Below are 18,384 nucleotides of genomic sequence, written 5' to 3'. Positions count from 1 at the left end.
TTAGTTTGGTCGGCCAGCTAGTTAAGTCCAGTCTTCGGACCGCATAACCCAGTCATGGGGGTAAACATGACTTACGGCAAAAAGGCCTAAGGGTGGTTTTTATAATATATGTTTATACATATTTAATTACGTGTACAAAGTTACTGATGATTTGAAGGAAAAGTGTAAGTTTACGTGAAAAGGATCATTTTAGTGCTTAAATGACGATCTAAGGAAAACGTATAAGGAAAAGTATATGTATGTTTATCATTAAATATTTTTACAGTTTTAAAGTTAAAAGTTTAATTTAGCAGTTATAGTATATGATTGTAAAAATTTACTGTTGAAATAGATGACAAAAGTTTTATGTAGAAATTTTTAAATTTATGTTTATTCAAAAAGCAGTCTTGAAGTTATAGTATTAAATATTGTTTTACGAAATTCTTTAAAAGCTTATTTTGGCCACACACAAATAATAATCTTATTTACTTACTGAGCGCTGTCTCACTCCAATCATATTTTATTTCAGATAACTCTGAAGGACATGTCGGAAATCAGGCTTAGCAAGCATGCGGGTGGGGACTAGAAAAAAATAAAGATTTATTAGAAATATTAGTATGGTTTCAGATATTTATGTTTGTGTAATTTTTCTTTTTTTGAAATAAATGATTGTAATATGGATAATTAGCGCTCTGGTTAAATACAAAATAAATTGAGTTTATTTTGCTTCCGCTGTAAATCACTAGTAAAAAGTTAACATCTCAGGCCCTTCGGGGTCGGGGTGTTACAAGGATCAACTGAGATACCATCACCAGTAACCACATGGCCTAAGAACGCAATTTGACTCAACCAAAATTCACATTTCTTCAGCTTAGCATACAACTTCTTCTCCCGCAAAATTTGTAACACTAACCTTAAATGATCCTCATGCTCTTTTGTACTCCTCGAGTATACCAGAATGTCATCAATGAATACCACTACGAACCGATCTAGGTACTCATGGAAAACCCTATTCATCATATCCATGAACACCACCGCAGCATTCGTTAACCCAAAAGGCATGAATAAGAACTCGTAGTGGCCATATCTAGTTCAGAAAGCTGTCTTCGCTACATCCTCTGCTTTAACTCTCACTTGATGATATCCTGACCGCAAGTCGATCTTCGAAAAGACCCGTGTCCCCTGCTACTGGTGAAAGAGATCATCTATACAAGGTAAAGGATAGCGATTCTTCACAGTTACCTTGTTAATCTCACTGTAATCAATGCACATCCGCATCGACTTGTCTTTCTTCTTCACAAACAATACTGGAGCTCTTTAGGGCGAAACACTAGGTCGAATGAATCCCCTGTCCAGCAATTCCTGTAACTGCTCCTTCAACTCTCGAACTTCTGCTGGAGCCATCTAGTGCGAAACTTTAGAGATCGGTGCCTTACCAGGCAGCAACTCTATCGCAAACTTCACCTCACGATCCGAAGGTAAACCAGGTAAATCATCTGGAAACACATCCGAGAACTCGCTGACTACCCGAATATCCTCGAGTCTCAACTCGTCCCGCGGTGGTTCCTCCACACAAGCTAGGTACCCCTGATATCCGTCCAAAAGTAGCCTCCTTGCCTGCAAAGCCAATAAAATCTGTGGCGTCAAATGCAAACAAGATCCCACGAATTTATACCTTTGCTCCCCAAGAGGTCTGAAAACTACTACCCTCCTACGATAGTCGATCACAATATAACTGGAGAACAACCAATCCATCCCTAGTATGATATCGAACCCCGACATGTCATATACCATAAGATTCACCGGTAGCAACTTCCCCTAAATTTCCATTGAGCAATCTACCAACATCTTCCTACAGAAAGATACACTCCCAGATAGCGTAGTAATAGATAACACCTCATTCATGTCTCGGGTCTCAACCCTACACCGTCCCACAAAATTCACAGATACAAAGGAATGGGTTGCACCCGAGTCAAACAAAACAGAAGCCATATTTGAAAATAATAATAAGGTACTTGTCACTACGTTACCTGCATGCTCAGCGTCCGCTGGAGCAAGAGAATATACTCTGGCCAGAGCTGTATTCGTCTGAACGGTTCCCCGAGGTATCTGGTTGCTCCCTCGGTTCACACTAGCTACAGGCACGTCCCGTCTTGGTGCAGGACAATCATGAGACATGTGGCCTAGTTGGCCACAGTTATAGCAGTTACCTTCAAAAGACTGACACTCACCCTTGTGCCGTCTGAGGCACCTGGTACAACGACCACTAGTCTAGCTCCCCTGAGAATCCTGGCGCTCAGTATTCTGGAGGTAACCTGAGCCCTTGTTCCTCTTCTTCCACGATCCTTGAAGAGACCCTGTATGAGGACCAGAAGGTACTGTCCTCTTCCTCGATTCCTGATCCACCTTGTCCTCTCGGATAATGGTCTCAATCACCGTGGCCTTATCTACCAACACCGAGAACTCGCAGATCTGAAGCATACCCACTAGTTTGCGGATATCCTTCCTCAAACCCTTCTCGAACCTCCGAGTCTTCTCGTACTCGCTCGAGATCAGACATGGCGCAAACCAGGACAGCTCTGTGTACCAAGCCGCATATCCTTGCATCGTCATACTCCCCTAAGTCAGAGCAGAAAACTCATCTGCCTTCGCATCACGTACAGAAGTTGGGAAGTATTTGTCTAAAAACACCTCTTTGAAACGGCTCCATGACATCTCCTTAGGACCAGCTCTCTGTTTCTTCAGCAGACTCACCGAAATCCACCATCGACCCACCTCCCCAGACAGCTGAAAAGTAGCATAGAGAACTCGCTGTCTATTCGTGCAATGCAGGACTCCCAAAATCCTCTCAAACTTCTCCATCCAATCCTCTACCGTCATTAGGTCAGGTCCTCCAGAGAACGTCGGAGGATGCATGCTTGTGAACCTCTTAATGGTGCACCCCACAGCATCAGGAGAGCGCTTGCATCTCCTCACACTTTGCCTGATCTCCCATAATACCTGCCTCATCAATCCTCGAGGCACAGAAGGAAACTCATCACTCGCAGTCTCCTCGGAGCCACTTCTCAGGTCATTATCCTTGGGCTCCATTCTGTAACACAATAGGAATCTATCAGTATCCCTACAACACATACAATTAACACAATGATCTATACTAATCGTGTTAACTACTCCCTACCAGGTCTAGGTTTGTCCTATCGCACTAACACGAAAGTTATCAATGATCTGCCCTACTTTTACCCGAATCATCATCCTAGGAAAAACACGGAATACCATCGAAAAATCCCAGTCTAGCAACCGAACAACCCTCCACCAACTCTACCCACATCCAACATCCTATACTCTGGTATGTACTCACAACTAAGGCTAACCAAGTCTACAAAACCTTACAACCTAGTTAGCTCTGATACCAAGTTGTTACGCCCCGAACCCGAAAATGGGACCTGGGGGTGAAAATAGGATCTAACATGTCCCTGTATCAAACAAATCATCCATAGATACAGTACAAAGGATGAGGGTCTGACCCCCCCAGGCACCCTAAACCTATCAAAACACAATCATATACACAACGAAAAAAGGTCATTCTATACATACATATGCAGTACTATACCACAGTTTATACAAGAGCAGAACACGGCTCTATCAAAAACATACAAACAGATACCCAACACATCCCAAAATGGCAACCCATCAAAACACAGTCCTAGGATTTACCCAAGCGCTAACCGCAGTACATCGGCCACTACGCTCCCTACACCAGGACGCTAGTTCTGGTTACTCAAAGGACCTATAAATATGTACGTACAACAAGGGTGAGACACCTCTCAGTAAGGAAGAACAGAGGTTATATCGGTGTGTGGCACTTAAGTGTTATCATGATGCAGCATACACGTAGTTAAATGCAATCCAATACTAATTTTACACAGTGCATACACGCACACATACACATGATCAGCAATCCTGGTGTCGTCACACCCTTCGGCCTGAAGATGGCCCGCGACATACGGTGTTGGCCCATAGCCAACCCGCGAACACGGCGCCACCGGCACATGGCTAGTCCCCAATTCCCATGGCATCGTACTGATGCTAACTGGTGGATCCACACCCTTTGGCCTGATCTGCCAGAATAGGCTCATGCCCTTGGATATAGAGCCGGAAACTCTTGCCTACATGGCAGGCGATAAAACACACGCCCTCGGATATAGAGCCGGACACTCTCAGTACCTAGAACAATTTCAGAACCGTGTTCCTACTAACATTTCAACATATCACACACACATGCACGCTTATATAACCAAACAAACCACGCCCATTTGGTAATCTAAATCATGGTTTTCCAAACAAATATAGTTTAAACAAGTCAAGGTACGACCATCCTAATAACACAGTATAAATCAACATATACCCTCGGTTTTCAACAAAACCAGGAATGCAGCCTGTTGCCCCTTTTTCCAAAAACTGTAATAATGAAAAACCCATAGTTTTCCTCGTTAGATCCCCCCAAATGAGTAGCCAAACACATACACAAGACCGTGAACCACAGTTCTACCAGGTCCGATTTTAAAAATAACCAATATAAACACAGTTCCCCTTACCTTTTCCCCGAATAGCAAATCCCGAACTCCAAGGCTCTAAATAGTGAACCAAGTTCCAAAACCTAAAAATCATAGTACAAAATATACTCACAACATTTTTCTATACAAAACTACTAGATCAGAATTGAAAACCGAGTCTTACCTCAATTTTTCACCAAAACTCGAAAATCTCCCAAACGGGATTCCAATCCGTAGAACTTGTAGACAATCCTTCAACGATCCTCGTGGTAACTTCCGATTCTTGATTCCAGCAACGATCAGCAAAAAAATCTAGAGAGAGAGAGAATAGGGAGAGTTTTAGAGAGAGAGAGAGAGAGGGATAGAATTTGAGTTTCTTAATGAAGAAGCAATGAAATTTGATATTTATAGCCCTTTGACCCGAGCAAACTCATCGACGAAATTGTTCTTTCGTCAACAAGATGAGGAATTCGTCGACGAATCTTGATATTCTCGATTTTCAAAACTCCTCGGTTTCTCCTCATCGACGAGTCTCTGGATTTCATCGACGAGAAGGACAAAGACTTCATCGACGAGGCCTGCTCTTTTACCAAAATGCCCCTCTCTTTAAATATTTAAAAACCATTATCAAGATTCGGGTTCTTACAAGGACCATGTATCCATGGTTTTTGTTACTGGGTTACCGCCGACGCCGCATGATCAAAATGCCATCTGGGTAATTGTTGATAGGTTGACGAAGACAACGCACTTTCTGCCCATTAAGGTTAGCTACCCTATGACCAGGTTAGCAGAGATTTACATACAGGAGATTGTTGGACCCCATGGAGTGCCAGTATCAATAGTCTCAGACTGTGATCTACGTTTTACATCGCAGTTCTGGAGGAGTTTGCAGGAGGCATTGGGGACTCAGCTAGCATTTAGCATCGCTTTTCAGCCTCAAATAAATGGTCAGACAGAGAGAACTATTTAGATACTTGAGGATATGTTACGAGTGTGTGTATTGGATTTTGGGGGTAGCTGGACTTAGTATATGCCATTGGTGGAATTTTCTTACAACAACAACTATCAGACTAGCATAGGCATGGCTCCTTATGAAGCACTTTATGGTAGGAAGTTTCGTTTTCCTTTATACTAGAGTGAGCTGGGTGAGAGGCGAGTTTTGGGGCTAGAAATAGTACAGCAGGCGTACGATAAAGTTCGACTCATTCGAGATAGGATCAGTGCAGTATAGAGTCAACAGAAAAATTACGCAGATACTCGCCGTCGGGAATTGGAATTTGAAGTGGGTGATCATGTATTTCTAAAAATCGCACCATTAAAAGGGATTATGAGATTTGGGAAGAAGGGTAAGTTGAGCCCCAGGCGATTACGCGTCAGAACTGCGTAATTAGGCACTTTAATCCGGTCTTTACACCCTATATTTTTAATTAAATATCCAAATTTATCCAATATTTTAATAAAGTGCCAAAATTATCATTCTTAAATTTTACTGTGCAATTTATGAATTTTTGGTAATATTTTATCGCAGGAAAATTCTCGAAAATCAAAATCGACACCTGTTTGTATTTCATGCATAACTTTTCTATCCGAATTCTGATCGAGATGATTCAAATTTTTGGAGAAAGAGGAAAGGATTATCTACAACTTTTGTGTTTTGAGTTTTGTAAGAAATGGGTTCCAGAAGGGTCAAATTTGGCGATGAATAGAGAGAAAAAATGAAGAAAAAAAAAAAGAAAACAAATATATTAGACCATTGATGTGACCCGGCTATGCAGGCCGGGTCGGGTCAAGTTGCTTGATTAGACAATCCGGGTCTTAGGGCTGTGTTTCCCTCTTCCATTTTTATTCTCTCTTTTTCCCTTTCTCTTCCCTGTTGGGTGCTGCCCCCAGCCAAGCTTTCTCTTTTCTCCCTTCCCCGTATCCCATCTTTTCTTCTTCTTCTTCTTCCTTCCCTTCTCTCTCCCTTAGCCTATCTTTGCCCTCTCTCTTGCTCATTCTTTTTCTTCTCTTCCCCTGTTTTTCTTTCTCTTTTATTCTTCCTTATTCCTCTCTCAGTTCTCTCCCTAAAATCCCCTCGTTTCCTCCTTCTTTCTTCTATTCCCAGTAGTCTGTTGAAGCTCTCCCCCAAACTCTCTTCCTCTCCCCCTCAGTTTTTCTCTTAGTCTCCTTGTCTCTGCTTCCCAAGCACTTCTCCATCATCCTCTGCAACTCCACGCCAAAGCCTGCAACTCCAGCCAAGCATCGCCAGAGGAGAAGGCTACTCATCACAGCCAGCCGAGCAGAACACCAGGTTCCACAGCAGATTGCAGCCAGAGCTCCCATCCCCAGCAGCTCTCCTCTGCACCATGACTCCTACTTAGACCACACGACTCTCTGCAGTATCAACCAATGAACCAGCCCCTGCTGGCCTTCTTCTTCTTCTTCTTCTTCTTCTTCTCTCTCTCTCTCTCTCTCTCTCTCTCTCTCTCTCTCTCTCTCTCTTATTTTGTTCCTTTTATTTGTTTAGTTTTCTTTTCTTTCCAGTTTTTTTTTTAGCATTGAATAATTGTTAAACTTTGTTTTGTGAATTTTAATTAAAGCATCAATTCTTAATTTCCTCTCTTGGTTGTTATTATTTAAATTAAATTGCATTCATCCTTGTCTTATTTTAGTAACATTAAAGTTGGTTTTAGTTTGTTTGTTTTTTTTTTTTTTTTTTGAGTTTGGTTCAGTTTCTTGAAAATAAAAAATATATATAATCTTTTTTTCAAAATTCGATTTAGTTAGGGTCTATTTTATTAAAGTTTGTGTTTTTATCGTGTTTCATTATTGTTTGTGTATTTTAAATTCTTGTTGAGTTCGTGTTTGCATTGAAATTATGGTGCTTGCTTCAATTTCGTAATTTTGTTAAAGGTTCGGTTTTTATTGCGCGCGTGAGTGTTTAATTGAGTTTCTATTGCGCATCTTTGATTCCATGTGCTAGGTTGTCATTTTTAATGCATGTTTCAGTGTTTCCTTAAGTAGTCTAGAGTGTCCATTAGTATTCTTTAAGTCAATGCATGCTAGTTTTAGGATTTCAATTTATGTGTTATTTAATTTGTTAAAAGTGAAATTGAACAATCTTGAAAATCCCGAATCTGAACCGAGTTCAGTACAGTTTTGTTTTCGATTGGATGAACATAAAATTTGAGATTAAACCCATTCCCTGAGGAGATGATCTAGCCCTTGGGCTGAGTATTACGCGACATAACTCCTATACTTGGCATAGCTTCCGAGCTGCTCATTTTTCGAGTGAGTCACCAGGTTCATTGGCCCATTTGAGATACTTGAGAAGATCGGGTCTATTGGCCTAACAAGGTCTTTCAATCGGTTTTGGTGATAACAAACAAGGACTATTTAACTTGGAAAGATTGAGTTTTTATGTTTTAGGAAATATGGTTCAAGTAAAGTTCAAATATGGTTCAAGAAAAGATCAAGTGTGGTTCATGTGAAGATCATGTATGAATCAAGTATGGGACAACTATTCAATGATCCAAAGAGAAACTCAGATATTTGCAGCTCAAGCAAAGAAATTCAAAAGTCAAATTGAGGAGAATATCAAGCTTGGCATACAAAGTTTTAGGAAATATATTGTAAGTATTTCAACAGCTAAAATATCATTTGAAATATGTTTTGAAGCTTCTTCAAGAGATTATAAGGACTTAAAAGACCTATTGAAGTTTTCTGAAATAAGTCTTGTAAAAATCATAAGAGAGCAAAACAATTTGTAAAGAAAATTAAAAAAAAAAAAAAAAAAACAGGTTCTTGGAAGATCAGATGACTGAACTTCATGTTTAGACATCTGAAGAATTACTTCATACATTTTAAGATTAAGTGCAAACATTTTATGGAACAAAACAGAAACAGGCAGTAGTAGTTCAAACGTATGAACTTGCAACTTCAGACATCTGAACCTGGCACCTCAGACGTCTGAACCCTATCTTCAAACATCTGACCCTATATTTAGTTCAATTTTTAAAGGGTTTCAGGAACTTCAGACGTCTGACCTCAAAACCTTAGACATCTGAACACTGTTTAACAGGCAAATTTTTAAAAATCTTATTTTTTAAATTATAACCGTTTGAACCCCAAATTTTCTTACAACTTGGGAAACTCTTTAAGGAAACTCTTGCAACAAGGAAACTTGCTTTGAAACCTATAAATACATGGTTCTTGTAAATAAAAAATTACACCAAGCATTGAAAATCTCTCAAGCTCTCTTGCTCTCAAAATCTCTCTTTGATCAATCTCTTGCAAGCTGAAAGTATTGTTGTTCTGATACTCTTACTCATCAATTCCTAAAGAAAGATTACTGATTTCTCATCTGGAGAAAAGGAATTTGGTGAAATCCTTGTAAAGCTTCAAAAGTGTATTTCTTTCTTGATATTTATCTTTTGAAGTACATAGTTTTCAATTTGTACTAATCTACTCTTTGTGTGAGCTTCTCTTGTACACCAGCTTTTTGATATCTCTCTTGTAGATTTTGGATGATTCCAAGCTATTGGATCGTTGACCAAACAAGGGTATATTGTTTGGAGAAGGCGAGCTCTATTCTTGGCTAAGGAGTGGTTGTAAACAAGTGTTGTTCCACCCGGTAACAAAACTACTATAGTGGAACCCTTTGGTGTTTTGCCAAGGGCGAGGATGTAGGCTGTGTTGAAGCTGAACCTCGTAAAAACCTTGTGTCTTTCTCTCTTCTTTACTTTCTATATTCTGTACTTGCTGTTGTTGTATGATCTAAAAGTGTAGGTTGCAGGTTTTAAAATGAGAAAGAAACAAAGACTCTTGATACCTAGAAAGTACGTTTTGATTAATTGTTTGCGGAATCCCAAAAGGGAGTACATTGGTTAATCTGCGGAAATCTTAATCAAGAGAAGTGCATACTAAGAGCTTACTCAAAGAAGGTGGTAAACATTTACCGGGAAATTACCAAAAAGCACTAATACTCTTGATTGAGTGATTGAATTACTTTTGTTTCATTGATTGGTTTGTTAATTTAAATTTCTGTATTTTCAAGTGTGGTTATCATTTATCAATTGTGTTTTTCTTAGTATCATAAGAAAAAGATTTAAAAATCATTAAAATAAAAAAGAATCCAATTCACCCCCCCTCTTGGGAAGTTATTCCTAATTTCAGGGTCAGTTGCCTATCGGCTGGCTTTACCACCATCTCTATTTAGGATTCACGACGTTTTTCATGTTTCTATGTTAAGGAAATATGTCCTAGATCCTTCCCATATCAACAGCTATGCAGAATTGGAGCTCAGGGGTGATCTAGCATATGAGGAAGTTCTTCGTGGGAGCTTGAAGATGAGATCAGACAGAAATATCCCCACCTGTTTAATGAATACTACAGTAATGTATTAATAAGGTAATAGTAATTTTATTTTGTTTAAACAATGGAATTGTAATGTAGTGTAAAGGATAGGTAATATTTTGGTTTTGAGGGAATTTTCTTTTATACTTGTAATCTCCCAGAACTACCTATGTAACCATGGTATTCCTCCGCTATAAGTGAGGGCAGGTAATAAAATAAATAGACTGTTTTCCCTTTAAGGGATGATGTGTATAGATCCAAACTGTAATAAGTTGGGTTCATCGACGAAGTGTCACATTCGTCGACGAATTCCTTCAGAACCTCGTTGATGAAATTCAGAGCCTCATTGATGAGGAAATACCGAGCGGATCAAAGAAATATCCGAAACTTGGACTCGGTGATGAAGGGATGGCCTTGTCGACGAGCAGTGTGGCAGACTCGTTGATGAAGACACCACCTCATCGACGAGTTAGACTTGGTCAAAGGCCCTATAAATATCCATTCTGGTTGCTTAGGAGCTAAATTTCTCCCAAAAACTATCTCTCTCTCTCTCTCTCTCTCTCTCTCTCTCTCTCTCTCTCTCTCTCGAAGGATCTTTGTCGTCCGTCATCCGTTTCTAAAAACGGAAGTTCCTGCGGGGATCAGAAGAAGAAGTTTTACAATTCTAGCAGATCGGATCGTCATTTTAAGGATTTTCGGGGTTTCCCCAAAAATCGAGGTAGGGATCTGATCTTAATTTTGATTGGATATTTGGATCGTAGTAGAAAATATAGTAAGATTATAATCTGTGGTTTTTAGGTTTTGAGGATCCCGGGTTGCTAGTTTGGATCGTTTTCATACGAAGTTTTGTTTCGAGTTAGGTAAAGGGAAATTGATTACAACGGCATTTTTGGAAAACTAAACCGCTAAAAAGCTAGTTCATATTTATATGTATGATTTAACTGCTTATTTGTTAAATTCTACCAAGTAGAAATGTTGGTTTTACGATTTTACGATTTTTGATAAAAATGAGGATTTTGACATATGATCTCCAAATCTTATGAAAATTACTTATTTGCACTTATATTGTAATAAGAGATGCTTGAATCCTTTAATTTTCTTTTTAAGTGATGGTAACTGGATTTATGTCATTTAGCGGATTTTTGGACTAAACTCGTGTGATATATGTTGAAATGAAAATGTATGAGTTTTCTATACTATTGATATAGATTATGGGAACAGAGTTCCAATTTTGTTATACTAAAAATGTGGAAAATAGAGGCTGGTTATACACCGAGTTGTATATATGTAAAAAGGGTAAACCGAGTGGATAGGCGCTGGTTTGAACCCGATGTGATTATTCAAATTTGTGAAAATATTAGAATTGCACAGGTTACTATATTTTGCAATAAATTGTATATATGATAAATGGAACAACAACTTGTTACTAAAGGAGTTGAAAGATACTCCAGTAATAGGAGTTGAAAGATACTCCAATGTAAGAAGTTGAAAAGGCTTTAGTAATGGAGGTGAAAGATACTCCAATGGCAGGGAATATTCCTTAGCTGGAAGAGTACAGTGCAACCACTCATGTTTAAAATCAGTGTGGGTACATAGTTAGTCAACTAGCAGGTGTAATGAAATCACTAGTAAAATAATAAACCAGATGGGGACAGTCGGACTATATATAGATACTTGACATATGCCTACATGAACAGGGCGTTGTTGGAGATATCAGTGCACAACCCGTGCCACGAGGTAAATAGGCAATACATATATGACAAGCTGGTCGTTGTTTTAATAATCATATGTATGATTTAAATACTTGATGTGCAGTCAAATGTTATATGTTACAGTATTATAAAAAAATTTTCAAACGTATGAATTGTATGAAAATGTGCATTATGCAGTCACACACTGTTGTAACACTTTCTTCCTTACTAAGATGTGTCTCACCCTATTGTACAACTTTTGTTTTTAGGGCCATCAATACATAGGTCCTAATAGCTAAAGGGCCTAGGGAGATTATTTTTGGTTAGCTTACGTAAGCATTTGAATCTTGTATTAAACTTCAAAGAAGTTCTTTTCTTAAAGGGTTGTAATAACAGAATTTATTCTATGTCTGAATTTATGTAAATGGTGTCGATGTATTAGTAAACTCGGGTATAATACGGATAAAAATCCCAATGGATGTTTATGTTTTTTCGCGACATTTACATCGTAATCATGTATGAGTTATACCCATATGTCTCTGGTTAGGGTGGGTTGTTCACGTGTCTTAAACAGGTACAGGTATTTTGTATGAGTGAGTGACACCTGGGTTCGTATAAAGGGTCAAGTCGTTACATTATGAGCTATATGAATAGTAAATTTTGAGGACGAAATTTTATAAGGAGGGGAGAATGTATCGACTCGAAGAATAAGGGTATTTAAATAATAAAGAGGGATAGGAATGGAAAGAGTAACCGAAGGAGGCAGCGTTCGTCGACGAAGTTGAATTTTGGATGTGATAATCCCAAGGAATTTTCCAAGCCTCGTCGACGAACACAGGGGTTTCATTGACGAGGGTTCTTCAGGATCTCGTCGATGAGGTCCCATCTCGACGACGAGAAGATACCGAGAGAGAATTTTTGGGAAGTCTAAAATTCCTCGTCGAGGGTGCAAATTCATCAACGAACTTTCTACAGGACTCGTGGATGAGATGACGTGTTTCGTCGACAAATCTGGCTCTATAAATAGATGAAAGTTGGATTTTTATGAAGAAAATTCATAGAAATTCACTCCTCTCTCTCTCTCTCTCTCTCTCTCTCTCTCTCTCTCTCTCTCTCTCTCTCTCTCTCTCTCCTATGGCTCCACCTCCATCTCTCTTCGATTTCGGCCCCGTAGTTCACCAGATCGACGATCTGAGGCCACCACGACACTCCTAGCGGAGTTCTCTTCAAGTATGATGGGGTGGATCATCGATGGGACGAAGTTGAATTTCATCCCAAATTCAGGGTAAGTTCTTTTAAGCAAAAGTTGACTTTCTAGCATTTGTAGGAAATGTAGTAGACGTAGAAATAATAATGTTTTGTTCTGGGATTTATGGTTTTTAGGGTGTTGGGTGGAGAACCCTGTGGGTGTAGGACCTGCTACAATAGGGGGATTTTAGCCGAAATCAGGTAAGGGAAATATGCTATGCTAGGTAATACTAGTATGATTTCAGTATGAATTATATGTTTTTATCAGATTATTATTTCACAGCAAGAATTTATACAGTTTATCAAATACGTTTAAAAATGTTTTAAATTACTGTGTGGCATGAGAATATGAATATAGTACACAAATATGTTTTTACAGTATTTTCAGGATTTTGTTTTACAAATTATATAGACAGTGAATATGTTTTATAGTATTTTTAGAATACCATGATTATATAGTTTTCAATACCATCATATATAGTTTTATAGTTTATTTTAGAAATACAGTTGATACAGATACAGTTTATCACAGTGTCATGGTTAATACAAATATTACAGAATCATGGTAAAACAGATAGATTGTATATAGTAATGTATTATTTAGTATCAGACCCTAATGAATCAGATTCAGCAGATCACGGTACCGTTGCTATATACAAATATTCAATATAGAGTGCAACCATATATTCAGATAATACGTGGTATGTAGGTCGATCAAATGCCTAGAAGCGGATAGGCTCCCCATTAGATATGGGCTAAGGAGGGCTGATCAGACTGATGGAGTATAGTGGTTTATCCTGGTTAGCCAGCTAGGGTAGATCCCTCCTTCGGGCCGCACAACGCTGTCATTAAGGGTTAAATCATGACATACAGCCATCCAGAGAAGTTTCCAGTTATTATTATGTATGTATAGTTTCACAGAAATAGGGAATATATGTTTATATATATTAAAAGTATTATGTATAGAAACATAAAATACAAATATGTTAAGCAACTTAGGAAGGTGGTTGTTATATTATTTGTACTATATTTTCAGATTCGATTAAATGTGATTATATAGAAACAGATCTTTTCAGTATTGTAACTCATTTGCCACACACTAGCAATAGCATATTTCGTCTTACTGAGCGTTGGCTCATCCCATTACTTTAACATTTTTCAGGTGATCCAGGTTAGCGAGCAAATCAGGCTCGAAGATAGAGGGGCCTCAGTACTGCCTTGTCAATAGAGTGAGTATTTTTTAGAGTGTTTATGTATAGCCCTAATGATTACGCGTCAAAATTGCGTAATTGGACATCTTAACCCAGGCTTTACGGTTTATATTTTTAATTAAATGTCCAAAATTGTCCAATATTTTAATAAAGTGCCAAAATCATCATTCTTGAACTTTATTGCACTTTTTATGAAGTTTTGGTAATTTTTTGTTGCAGGAAAAATCTCGAAAACCAAAATCGATACCTGTTTGTATTTCGTGTATAACTTTTTTGTCCAAGCTCTGATCAAAATGATTCAAATTTTTGGAAAAAGAGAAAAGGATTATCTACAAGTTTTGTGTTTTGAGTTTTGTGAGAAACGGGCTCCAAATGATTCAGAATTTCGATGAACAGAGAATAAAGAAAATAAAAAAAATATAACAATTCGGGTTGGGTCAAGTTGCCGGGTCAAGTTGGTCTCGTGGGTTTAGAACAAGCCAATTTTTTCCCATTTAAATACTCTCTTGTTCTTCCTTTTTTCCTGTTGGGCACTACCCCAGCCGGTTCTTCTGTTCTCTCCTTCATCTTCTTCTTCTTCTTCTTGTTATGCTCCCTTTCTTCTTTTCCTGCCTCTTCCCTGTCTCCTTCTCTTCTTCTCCTCTATCCTCTTCTTGCTCTGTCTCTCCTTTCCCTTAGCTCTCCCCCTCTCCTCTCCCTTTTTCTTTGTCTCTTCCTATGTTCTCTTGCAACAACAACACCACACAGCACCACCAAAGAACAGAGCACAGACCGGGCCTCCTCTGCAACCATTGCACGCAGCAACATAGCCTTCCACCAGCCACCTAAAAACAGCAAGGCTGCTCCAGAATTTCCCTGCTGCCACAGCACCACTCTAACAGCAGTCCCCGAGCACAACAGCAGCAACCCGAGCCATCCTCTCCAGCAGCAGCTTCAGTAGCTCCTTCTTGCAGATCTCTCTCTCTCTCTCTCTCTTCTGTATTCTTTTATTTTCTTTCTTTTGTTTTCAATTGCAACAAAATATTTCTTTTCTCTTCTTTAGTTGTTTATTAGAATTTTGAAGATTGTTTGAATGGGTGTTAAGTTATTTTAATTTTTTTTAATGGAGTTTAATATTTATTTATTTATGTTTCTTTTAATTAATGTTATTATTAGATTGGACAAATTTAATTTAACTCCTTTTATTTATTTATCATTCCTTTAGTTCCTTTTCTTTATGTTTCTATTGTGTTTTATTCTCATTTAAGTCAATTGATAGTTAAACTTTGGTTCAAGTTCTTAGTTTGTATTAAAGTTTTAGTCTTTTAATCTGTGTTTGAATTTTGTCTGTATTTCCATTACGTGCTTTAATTCCATGATCAATGTTACCATTTTTAATTAGCACGTGTATTGATGTCTCCTTAGGTAGGTTAGAGTTTCCATTCGTACTCTTTAAATTGAAGCATGCTAGTTTTAGGACTTTAATTTAAGTTTTTGTTTAAGTCTCCAAAATTCTGAAAAATCCCGAATCTAAACTGAGTTCAGTTTATTTTTATTTTTGATTGTGAGAACGTGAAATTGAGATTAAAACGCATTCCCTGAGGAAACGATCTAGCCCTTGGGCTTAATATTACATGACATAACTCTTATACTTGGGATAGCTTCCGAGCTGCTCATTTTTCGAGTGAGTCACCTAACCCAGTTGAGGGTATTTCGGGAAACAATCTTATATGTATATTTTGGGGACACATTTTAGCACTCTGGTATTGTATATTTTCTTGATGATGTTTATATGGATTCCACTTCTCGCTTCTTAGGTTGATGGATTCGTTTGATCTAGTTGGTAACAGAGCATTATAAATTTTTCAGTATATATATTAAAAAAAACCCTAATTAAATAGCAGGTCGTAACACCTTGAGACCATAGGATTCAAGCACATGGCACACTTTTGCTCGTCCAATCAAAAGGCTATGCGGTTACCTTCATAGCCGTTCAATTTGAACTTTCTTTCTACACTCTAGATAAAGCCATATTAGCAATCTGAGGATGCCTTAATCCTGACTCACTCGAAAAAAAAAGAGCATCTCAGAAGTTATCCCAAGTATAGGAGTTCAGTCGTGTAATAATTAGCTCAAGGACCAGATCGTCTTCTTAGAGAATGCATTTTAATTCCAAACTCGTGTAATTCCAAAAGAAATTAAGAGAAGAAAAATTTACTTAACATAGTTCAGATTCAGTTTCCTAAGATTTTTGAGATTTTATAATGAAATTTAAACCCTAACTAAAATTAAACACGCGCAAAATAACTGTTTAAATACTAGATTTAAATACCGAAATAACAAAATACGTAAACCCTGCAATCATCTAACTGAATAAAAATATTAACTTTAAATGCAAACCCAAGTAAGAATACACTCTAAATAAAAACACCAACATTAATAATAAAAATACCAAAGAAAATAATTAAATCCCTATAAAAACTTTAAATAAGAAGACAAATTGAAATTAACAATAATAATGCTCAAACAAGAATTTAAATGCAACAGAGAGAGAGAGAGAGAGAGAGAGAGAGAGAGAGAGAGAGAGAGAGAGAGAGAGAGAGAGGGATTTAAACAGAAATTTATCTAATAAAAGAAAGTTCTTAAATTAAACAAACTATTTTTAAACAAAAATTAATCCAAACTTTGAATAAATTAAATAAAATTAATAATAAAATTAATTTTAACAAAATTGAGTGCAAAGAAAGAGAGAGATGAGAGAGTAAGGGAGAAGAGAGAGAGAGAGAGAGAGAGAAGCTAGTTGATCGTGAGTTAAGAGTGATGTTGCTGTGCATGCCTTCTCCAGCCCCAATTGCTGTTGCCCCCCGAAAATAACTAAAGAAAAACTAAAGAAAACCCTACCTAAAACTCTCCCAAAAGCAAACCTCCCAACCAATATAATAATATCCCTTTTACATTAGATGGCTAATTCCCATTCAAAATCCCCCAAATCGGCTCTTTGCAGTGCATGGAAGGGTAGCCTCACGTGGTCACATCACCGTCAAGCCCAGTCCATTTGAGTCACTCCATTTTTTTTTCTTTAGACTCAAATGGGTTGGGCTCCACAGTGATGTGAACATGTGAGGCAACCCTTCCATGCGCTGCAAAGAGCCGATTTGGGGGATTTTGAATGGGAATTTTCCATTTAATGTAAAGGGGATATTATTATATTAGTTGGGAGGTTTTCTTTTAGGAGAGTTTTAGGTAGGGTTTTCTTTAGTTTTTCCTTAGTTATTTTTTAGGGGCAGCAACAGCTGGGGCTAGAGGAGGCGTGCGAAGCAACATCACTCTCAACTCACAGCCAACCAATTCTCTCTCTCTCTCTCTCTCTCTCTCTCTCTCTCTCTCTCTCTCTCTCTCTCTCTCTCTCTCTCTCTCTCTCTCTCTCTTCTTCTTCTTCTTCTTCTTCTTCTTCTTCTTCTTCTTCTTCTTCTTCTTCTTCTTCTCTCACATCTCCCTTTCTTTGAACTCAATTTTGTTAAAATTAATTTTATTGTTAATATTTTTTAATTTATTCAAAGTTTGGATTAATTTTTGTTTAAAAATAGTTTGTTTAATTTAAGAACTTTCTTTTTACTAGATAATTTTTGGTTTAAATCTCTCTCTCTCTCTCTCTCTCTCTCTCTCTCTCTTTCATTTAAATTTTTGTTTGAGCATTATTATTGTTAATTTCAATTTGTCTTCTTATTTAAAGTTTTTATAGGGATTTAATTATTTTCTTGGGTGTTTTTATTATTAAAGTTAGTGTTTTTATTTAGAGTGTATTCTTGCTTAGGTTTACATTTTAAAGTTAATATTTTTATTCAGTTAGATGATTGCAGGGTTTACTTATTTCGTTAATCCGGTATTTAAATCTAGTATTTAAACAGTTATTTTGCACGTGTTTAATTTTTAGTTAGGGTTTAAATTTCATTACAAAATCTCAAAAATCCCAAGAAACTGAATCTGAACTACGTTCAGTAAATTTTTCTTTTCTTAATTTCTTTTGGAATTACACGAGTTTGGAATTAAAATATATTCCCTAAGAATTATTACACGACTGAACTCCTATACTTGGGATAGCTTCTAAGCTGCTCATTTTTCCGAGTGAGTCAAGTTTTTAGGCATTGCTGAGGAATGTCAATTTTAGTTTCAACTAGTGTTTTTCCTGTTAGTTTAATTTTTCTCATAAAGAAAAAAAAAAAAAAAAGGAATTGAGCTTTGAAGAAAATATGGCTTCACCTGCACCATGCACGCTTATGGATTTTCTGCAGCCTACATGCACCACTGCACCATCTTACAATGTTTTACCTAATGATGAACTTAACTTCATGATGCAGCACGGGAGGACGTCATTGATACCTCAGTTCT

This window comes from Malania oleifera, chromosome 2 (genome assembly GCF_029873635.1).
Source record: "Malania oleifera isolate guangnan ecotype guangnan chromosome 2, ASM2987363v1, whole genome shotgun sequence".
NCBI lineage: Eukaryota > Viridiplantae > Streptophyta > Magnoliopsida > Santalales > Ximeniaceae > Malania > Malania oleifera.
Note: the sequence above shows the minus strand (reverse complement) of the source record.